Source organism: Lagenorhynchus albirostris, chromosome 18 (genome assembly GCF_949774975.1).
Source record: "Lagenorhynchus albirostris chromosome 18, mLagAlb1.1, whole genome shotgun sequence".
Classification (NCBI taxonomy): domain Eukaryota; kingdom Metazoa; phylum Chordata; class Mammalia; order Artiodactyla; family Delphinidae; genus Lagenorhynchus; species Lagenorhynchus albirostris.
In genome coordinates this window covers 49992586-50002513 of record NC_083112.1, presented here as the reverse complement: position 1 = coordinate 50002513, position 9928 = coordinate 49992586, and the positions used below count along the sequence as shown (strand labels likewise).

The following is a 9928-nucleotide window of genomic DNA, read 5'->3' as shown; positions in this document are numbered from 1 at the left end:
ATCCATGTATAAGTGGACCCACCCAGTATTGTTCAAGGGTTAACTGTATATGATATAAATATATAGGTATGATATGTAACTGTATCTGTAAAGTATCACTAAAATCAAGATAATAAACATACCAACCATTCCCCCCAAAAGTTGCTGAGGGCCTTTGCTTATTCCTCCTTCTTCACACTCCCAGCTTGCCTACCCCAAAGCAATCCTGTCTGCTTTCTGTTGCTATAAATGACTTTGCATTTTCTAGGATCATGTGTAAATAGAATTACACAGTATGGACTCTTTTTGTTTGGCTTCATTAACTTAGCAGAATTATTTTGAGAATCATTCACATTGTTGCATCTATCAATAGTTCATTCCACTTTATTGCTAAATAGTAATCCATTTTATATTCAGCATTGGATATACCAGTTTGTTCATTCATTCACCTACTGATGGAGAGGTGGGCTGTTTAGAGTTTGAGGCTTTTCCAAATAAAGCTTCTATGAAATACCTAGCAAGGGAATGGCTGGGTTATATGATAAGTATATGTTTAACATTTTAAGAAGCTGCCAAACTCTTTTCCAAAGTGCTGCCTCATTTTACATTGCTAGAGAGTGCCAGTTTTTTCACATACTTGCCAACACTTGGTATAAGATTTCTTAACTTTAGTTATTCTAATAGATATGTAATTGCATACTATTATAATTTTAGTTTGCATTTTTCTAATGACTAATCATTCTGAACATCTTTTTGTGTGCTTAATTGCCATGCATAAGTTTTTTTGTGAAGATTCGACTCAGTATTTTGCCCAATTTTTTATTAAGTTGTTTGTTTTATTGTTAGAATTTTGAGAGTTCTTTATATGTTCTCTATGATATATGATTTGCAAATATTCCCTTCCAATCTGTAACTTGGCTTTTCATTCCTTTAGTAGTGTCATAAACTAGCAGAAGCTTTAAATTTTGATGAAATCCCACTTATCAATTCATTTTAAAAAACAGATTATGTTTTTTCAATCATATCAAAGAAATCTTTACCTAACCCAAGGTCACAAAGATTTTTTTCCCAATGTGGTCTTCTAGAAGTTTTATAATTTTAGATTTAACATCTAAAATTCACTTTGAGCTAATTTTTGTATAGAGTGAATTTATCAAAGTTCACTCTTTTGCCTATGTATATACAATTGTTACAGCATAATTTGTTGGAAAGAAGACCCTTTTCCACAGAAATGTGATTGTATTTTTGTCAAAAATTACTTGTAATATGTAAATTTAAGAGGAGAGGATTGGTTGATCCTCTGGGGGAAACTTCCAGATGAAGACTGGTTCTTTCATTTGAAAATAACTATGTTTAATAACAAAAGTTATATAGGAAAATGCAGAAAACACACAGGAATATTAGAATCAATCATAATATCACTGGCCATAGATAATTAATGGTTTTCTAAGAATACAATTCATCTTTTTATCTTTTTAGTAAAAATGGGGTCAGAGTACATTATTTTGAAATCTGCTTTCCGTATCACTGTATGGCAAATAATTTTGATATTATTAACATCTCCTATAACATGTATAGATTTTTAAAAACTTTTTTTAACATATTTATTGGGGTATAATTGCTTTACAATGGTGTGTTAGTTTCTGCTTTATAACAAAGTGAATCAGTTATATGTATACATATGTTCCCATATCTCTTCCCTCTTGCATCTCCCTCCCTCCCACCCTCCCTATCCCACCCCTCTAGGTGGTCACAAAGCACCGAGCTGATCTCCCTGTGCTATGTGGCTGCTTCCCTCTAGCCATCTACCTTACGTTTGGTATAACATGTATAGATTTTAATGAAACCATAGTGATGACCACAAAATTCATATAGAGGCAGAATATATTCCTGTGTACCAACCAAATTCAGAAAATTATTAGTCTAAAAATATTAAAAGCTAGATAATTGATGATTAATTTGAAAGTTTTCTTTAAATTATTCAAAGTAGAGTGACATTAACTTGTGACTTTTTTCTGTTAGTTTCCGTCTGCATTTCTGGATTTTTCCATGCTAACAATTTGACTGAATTGTTCATGACTCTTTCTTTTTGAGAGAAGAGAGAAATAGTTTGGGTACAAAGTTCTTTTTATCATAGTGGAGATTTTGATATTAATAAATATTTAGAATTCACATGAAATCATTTTATAGGACTCTGGAGCTGAAAATTAGGGGATATAAATGGAAATTTGCTGTCTAAAGATTTTGGATCTCGATTCTCATAGTCACTCAGAATGATGTCGCTGGAACCTATCCAGGATTATACAAACTTCCAGGCTCATTGACATGGAGACGGATAATATATTTCAAAAACTGCATGAAGTCCTTCTGTGAATAATCAAATTAAGCCTTTAAAGATAGCATTCTCAACAAGACTCAAATCAACTCCAAGAATGATTCCATAAAACTGACAGTTTCGGTTGTTCAAAACCACCTAGCCAGTCTTGAAAACACGTTAATCTTCTTGAGTAGAAATGTGACCCAAGAGAAATGAGGCGGTATTAATTTGGTTTGTTGCTAGGGGAAGTGCTAGCCAAGTTTTATAACTCATTCTCTCACTGTTGTAGTAGAAGGAAATGAAAATAGAGAGGATATAAATCAGCTCGGCTGGGCCAGTTCTGGAAAGGGATTTTTACACCATTTTCTAAGTCTAAGAGGGTACAGCCAACAGGGGTTGCTGGCTGAGGAAGTATTAACTTAGGATTTTGCAAGTAGGGAATCAGGGTATCCAGACGAGTTCAGATCAAGTCAAAAATTATAGTGTTTGATCAAACCTGAAATGAGTATGTGTATTATAGGTGTCTAATGGGACACTACAATCTTAGGAATGACGCTAATGAACATTGGGGTGAGATATTGTCTGTTAATATTGAGTACCATCCTTGCCCTTCTAAGATCCTCCCTATATCTGCATTTCCCAAACTCCTTCGCCACAAGCCACATGGTTTAAATTTAATTCCAACAAGAGGATTAGTCACAAGAGATATGAAGGACAGACTGAAGTCATTTTTTTGTTTCTGGCAGTAACAGGTGACGTGTTCAACTGACTGTAGACATAAGGTTTGCGGCATCTTCTGGATGAGCTTCTTTTAATCACTGCTTCAGTGCTGTAGGCAACTGAGAGATTCAGCAACACTTTTCTGAATCTCCACACTTCCTGATTTCCTAAAACCAGCAGTGGGACACCCTGACCTTTATTTGCCCTAATGAACAGCATTTTAAATATCCAATTCCCTCTATTAAATCCCTTCCTATTAAAACAAGTAGAGTAGTTTTTGTTTTCCCACCAAAATGGACGGGTAGACCATTTAAATGTTAAGATTACACAATAGAATTCTCAGCATTTGTGTATGGTGTACACACTTAAAGTTGCAAGTGTAAGTCCAGAGTAAGGAGGTGAATGACCAGCTTCTTCCTCCAAGCAAGCATTTATGGTTTACTACAATAGAAAACACAGATAAGTGTTTTAAAGTAACAGGACCAATTTTTATCATTGCCCTGATTGACCCCTCACGGATACTTCATTAGGAAGACTCAATTTAAAAGAAATGTTTAGGACTTCTAACACAGGCAAGCAAAGTTTGTTGCATGATATCGATTCAGGAGAATAAACTACATATATGTTAGCTGACACATTTCATTCAAAATTTTAATAGCTTTGTTGAACCTTCCAGGGGAAAAAAAAAGATACATTCCTATGATTTAGATTATTTTCATTATTGAATGAAATATTGGCAATGAAAAAAGTTGACAGCCCATAGAAGCCATTAAAATTTTAAAAACTGAAATTATTTAAGAAGTAAGAACACAAAGGCAGCTTTTAAAATTTTTTTATCTAGAAATTCGTTTATAGGTTTAATTGCAAAACTTCCTGGGGCGCATATTAAGCACCCATTTATCGTTGCTCGTGTCTGACATTTAAGATAAAAACCACAAAGCTTTATCAAGGGCCATAAAGTCAGTCAAACAAACAACTTGAACATGAATGAATGTAAAAGGCTGTCATGTTTCTGGATGGAAAGACAACATTTTAAGATGCTAATTCACCCTTAAATTGATATCTCCATTTCCTGTAATGTTAATTTCAGGGGGATGTTTGTTTTTCTTTGACCTTTCAAACATTATTCTAAAGTTCATGTGGAGAATAAAAGACAACATAGTCAAATCATTTGGGAAAAGATGTGCTCATCCCTGATTAGGTGCTATAAAAGACTGGAGATGTGGTTGTGGGGGTGAGGAGGTGTGGCGAGCATGGTCTGCGTCAACTACGCTGCATGCATGAAACGGAATGTACTGCAGCCAAAAAAACAGACTGGTGTACGTACTGCTCAGAAGGATGTTGGGAATATATTGTTAACAGAAAAAAAGACCTACAGATCAATGTGCTTCACACAATTATATATCTATAAAAACTGCACACACCTTTACACGTACGCATGCAAATGTCTGCATTAGCCTTAGAACACTTGACAATACATCAAACTGCTAAAGTGGTCCCATCTGAGACAGTGTGGGAACTGAGGTTGACATTTGCTTCATATATCCTATGTGTGTGCACGCACATAATATTTAAAGCAGTGATGACCTTGTAACTTTCAACATTTTGCATTTTTAATATTATTCAAATTAAAGTATAAAGAAATCCATCATGTAGTGTTTTCTGTTCATGTAAATAGACATGTACATTCACATACATATACATTTATGCAAGAAAGAAACTTTGATATTTACAAACATGACTGCTTTTTTTTGAGGACAGATCCTTTCTTATAGAAATGGTATTTGTTAGGTTGAAAAATCTTGATCTTGGGTAGGCAAATTAGGGAGCTAGAGTCTGAGAAGCCTGGATTGCTTTGCACGATAGAGAAAGGTTGTGTGCATGATGTGGTTTGACTTGGTTACTGTCAGTGGTATGATTTCAATATTGCCTCTGCCACCCCTACAAGTTCCTGAAAAAGGTCTACATGATTCACGAAAGCTTTGGTATAAGTGGATTTCTTGGCAGAACTCAGAGTCAATTAGAGTGCAGTTCAAGGGCAGATGCAAAGACAATGCAGCTTGAAGAAGAAGGGACTATGGAAAGTGAGACTCCAGGAATTTTCAGAAATTTAGAAGATATTTTGCATTTTCCCCATGTATAGCTTTGGACAGTGCTTCAAGGAGAACACTCAGACAGCTTTACTTGTGTTACCCGGAGTCTGTCCAGCAAAGAAGGCTGGTTCAAAGTCTGACTAAGCTTAAAAGTGAGAAGCTATAGCTGTCTAGTTATTCTGAAGGCTGAGCGAGAGTGATTAAAAAGAAGGTTGAAGAGGGCTGCCTAGAGGGATGATGGGATCCTAATTTAGATGATATCCTGTGAGGAGCGGACCAAGGGGCTGGAAAGGCAGAGATTTGCGAGTAGCATCAGGGGAAGACTTTACCTGCACTAAGTATCTGCAGCGAGAGATCCCAGCAGCGAAGGAGTGACGTCTGAAGAAACTACAACCACTCCCTAAGAAACAGAAGTAGTCTTAACACCCTCCAAGCCCAGAAAGTACCAAGGCCAGGTCAACGCTAGAGTTAAGTAAGATATTTCTTGCACTGCAACCCTCTTCTTATCTGCCATGTAAACCTTGAAATGCCAGAGGCAGCCTAACAAGTGGGGGAGTGGGAGGAGTGCTAGACGGGCCTTAAAGAAGAATGTGACTCTCAAGGTCCTGATCTCTACAATAAGCCTAAAAAATTTAAGAACATTCTCTCCTCCCCCACTATAGACACACTTGAGAAAGAAAACGCAGAACATACTAATATTCACGATCCAGTGGTTTAAAACATGTACTGATCAGTTAAGAATCTAATTTTTTTAGTTTAATACATTTTACCTCTATAATAAATATGATTCATTTGCTTATTCAGCACGATTTATCGAGTGCCAACTTTGTGCCAGGCACACTTCTTCTGGGCTTTGGGAAATCAGGAACAAAATGACAAAGTCTGGCCCTCAGCCTCAGGGAATTTACATTCCAGTTGGGGTGACCCAGGGTAAAAATATAATAGTACAAGGCCACATAGCAACAAGTTCTATTATGAAAAGTAACTCAGCTAAGGTGATAGAGTGACAGGACTGCTAATTTATATAGAGACATCAGGTTACTTTGAGCGTATAAAATTTAAGTAAATTGAAAGATATGAAGAAATGAGTCATGGGATATCTTGGGGAAGATCCATCTGGCCAGAGGGAACATGGAATGCAGAGGACTGAAGCGGGGACAATCTTGGCAGGTTGAAAAGTGCAAGGAGGTCCTGGTGGTTAGACTGTAGTGGAGCCAATGAGCAATGAACCCTCATTTTTTCAAATGAAACAACTTTCAGGGAGAAGGACCTTTGAGATGCTAACCTTTCTGTGGGCAAGATCTGGAAGGAGAGCCTGCTGGGCCCTGGTCAAGAAGAGGGTCTGTTATAACCCATACCTTGCGTGTGTGTTTAGATCGTGCTCTGAGACTCACTGCCACCTTCGTGGTTTGTCCACGAGCATTATTTATTTTTTTTTACTACACAGGAATGATTGTTTTTTGGATCGAGATATTCTCCAATATGCAATACATTCATAGTAAACCCCAGGGCAGGAGGACTCCACACAACTCCCTCCTCTTCCCTGAAACGTCGGTTTCTGAAACATAGCTTGCTTGCTGCACACGCCCATTACATGTTACATCACCTGAACAACACTGCCCACTTCAAAACACACGTGCACACACACAGACACGCACAGACCTGCCCACAGGGTCAGGGACCGCCACTTCCTGGCAGGGGAACGTGGCTGCAGCCCCCCTGCTGCTCAGTGAAAAGTGTGGGAGCTGTGGAAGCCTCCACGGGCTCCTGCTTGACCGAGGGGGTCGCTGGTCAGTGGGAGCTCCCTGAAACCACCAGCTGCAGAATGCTTGTTCACTGGATTGGCTTGTTTTCTTCAAGATTGAGAAAAGCAGCTCGGCACACAGGATTTTTAATAAACAGTGTAATATCCCACACACCTTCTTAGAAAATGTGAAGCACATTAACAAAACTCCTAACTGTACTGGAAGATAATGACATTTGCCTTCATTACTGGACAGTGACACTGATCAGAATGCCACCCAGTTACTAGTGTGGAAAATCTGCCATCCGTGACCATAAATATATAAAACTCTGCTTGCTCCGAGCAGTTGGTCTGTGTAGGTTCCATTTGCCCTGTTGGTCACAGATGAGCTGTTGATACCCTTTCCGACCCCAAATAAAGTCCGTTAACAAGTTCCAGCATGATGAGAGGGCCTCACACTGAGAACGGGGGGCCCCCTTTCCTGGGTCTTGTCTGCAGTTGCCTAAAGCGGAAGGGGTTCATCCAGAGCTTCGACGGGGCCCCCCAAAGACGGACTGCATCCCTTTCTATCGCAGCCACTGATCCCACGTGGGCTTCTCACTCTTCAGCCTATTTCCGCTTTGTCATTGTATATGGAGTGGATCTGGGTTTAAATACTGCGGTGGTGAGCGCGCTCGGGCTTGATACAGCAGCACTTGGGACACTTGTACAGATCCCTTCTCCAGGCTTCAGCTGCAAACCTCCATGCCTTCTTTAGTAGCATTTCCTTTGGGTACTGCCCCCGGCTGGGTGAGCACGGTCCTCAGGTGAGACACCACAGGGCAAGCACCGCCAGGCAGTTAAAAATGATCCCGTGGACCACGGAGTACCAGAAGTCTTTGGAAGGCAGCAGCAAGGCCAATGTCACCAGAAAGATCGCATAGGTGACCAGAAGCCACGTGACACAGGCGCAGATCCTGCTGCAGCCCAAGTGGATGAACTGGACTCTGTCACGTCAGCCTCGAAGGCAGAGGAGGCTGAAGAGTCATAACAGTCATTGTCACTCAGGAGAGGATGATGTTCAGCATCCCAGAGCTGGTGTCCTGATGACGGCATGGTTTCCCTACGCACCCTCTCAAATTATTTCTAAACATTCCTTGAACATTTTGTGCCTTTTCTTTAGGACCTTAAGGTGCATACTGTCCTGTGGGATAGGATACAAGGCCTGGTGGGGAGCGGGGGGAATCGCCTGGCGTTTCAACTCCCAGCCTGCTGCTGGCGGAGACTGCAGCTGACAAGGCAGGGACGCATCACGCGACCGCGCTGCTGGCCAGCGCTGCGTGGGCCCCCCGCAGCTCGGCTGGGCGAGGCTCCGTTCTGCCCGGCCAGTCAGAAGAAGGCGGCCTCCTAGCAGACTCGAGAGCCAAAGCCCAGTCTCCCTGAGCATTCCTGCGTGACTCAAATGACCATCCTGCAGCAGCTGGACTTTCTCCAAGGTAGGTTCGTGAAAATCAATACAGCATCTACCCAGGGAAGAATATCTGGTCTAAGGAATCTTCTCTCTTGTGACATTGACGTGTAATAAATAGGTCTTATCTTTTTCTTCCCACTGGGGTCAAAGAGTGATTTGTTCTTGTGAACAAAATGGATTAGCTAATGCAAATTGAAGTACATTGTCTAGAAATTACGTCAGTCCTGAACCCTTCCCCCAGCAAAGAGATTGCTCCTAGGGCTTGTTTATACATGCGGTGTCTAAAGCGCTTGTTAGTGTGCTTAGCACAGCACATGCGCAATAAATGACAATTATTACTATGTGGTAATAATAATGGTTTGAGATCACCCCAATTAGTAGGTAGTGACTAATCAATACAAAGGAAGTTTCTACCGGGCATAAGCACATGGTTGGATATGTTGCATCACATACGCATATCTACACCAACCCGGGCAAGAGGTATGTACCCGTCAGTATTGCCTTAGACAACATGAACCCCCGCTCTTCCTTCCCAAGCCTGGGAATAAGCAGTCCCTGAAGCACATGTTTACATGCAGGTGAACTTCTGAACTCAGAGTTCTGTTAGGAAGGTGGAGAAGAGATATTGTTACGGAGTCCAAGCTCGTGCTGGCTTGCTACACGACAAGCCAATAAATCCAGAGAGGAGGTATTGGGACAAGGTATAGTGCCTTTATTTGGGAAGGCAGCATACTGATAAGACAGTGTCCCAAAGAACCATCTTACCTGAGTTAGAATTCAGGCTGCTTTTATACTAAAAGATGAGAGGGTGTGGCTCGTTGTGCAAACTTCTTGGTGTCGGAATCCTTTGTTCCTACAGTTAGTTGTCCATGTAGGTCTGTTCACAATGTTCCTATAAACTTCCAACAAGACAATTGTTATTCTCTGTTCTGCAAATTTTTATGTCCATATAAATGGAAAAATGTTATACCTTTGGGCTTCCCTGGTGGAGCAGTGGTTGAGAGTCCGCCTGCTGATGCAGGGGATGCGGGTTCGTGCCCCGGTCCGGGAAGATCCCACATGCTGCGGAGCGGCTGGGCTCGTGAGCCATGGCCGCTGAGCCTGCGCATCCGGAGCCTGTGCTCCGCAATGGGAGAGGCCACAACAGTGAGAGGCCCACGTACCACCAAAGAAAAAAAAAAAAAGTTATACCTTTGAAGATCAGAGCCTTGAGAATGGGCTATCCTGTATATTTCAGGCTAGAGGCAACATCTTTTACAAAATGTGCAGAGCCAGCATGACTAAGCATAGGCAACAGACCACAAGGGTTAGAGCTAAAGAAATAGATCTAATATGGAGTCAGGTTTGTTCTTCTCTGTTACAGTTTGGCTACTAGACAGCAGCCAGCAGTTGTCTGTTACAACCCTTAGCTTTCCCACCTCTTTTTCTGCTCCTCCTAGTGAATTCCATAACCATATGGTTCTGAATTTCGTATATGTGTGATGAAGTGAGCTTAAATTTCCATATGGCAATGTTTTCTCTTCTGTATACCCCATGCTCTTTTATGCTTTCAGAGTTTCATATATGCTCTTGTTTCTGCTTGTCATTCCTCTACCTTTCTCATCTTATTCAGTCTTCAGGATTTT

The 9928-nt window shown here is 40.7% G+C and overlaps 1 pseudogene; it reads right to left on the bottom strand.

Moving 5' to 3' along the window:
* Window positions 1-7502: 7502 nt before the first annotated feature.
* LOC132508723 (palmitoyltransferase ZDHHC7-like) lies at window positions 7503-7948 on the bottom strand (annotated as a pseudogene).
* Window positions 7949-9928: the final 1980 nt, after the last annotated feature.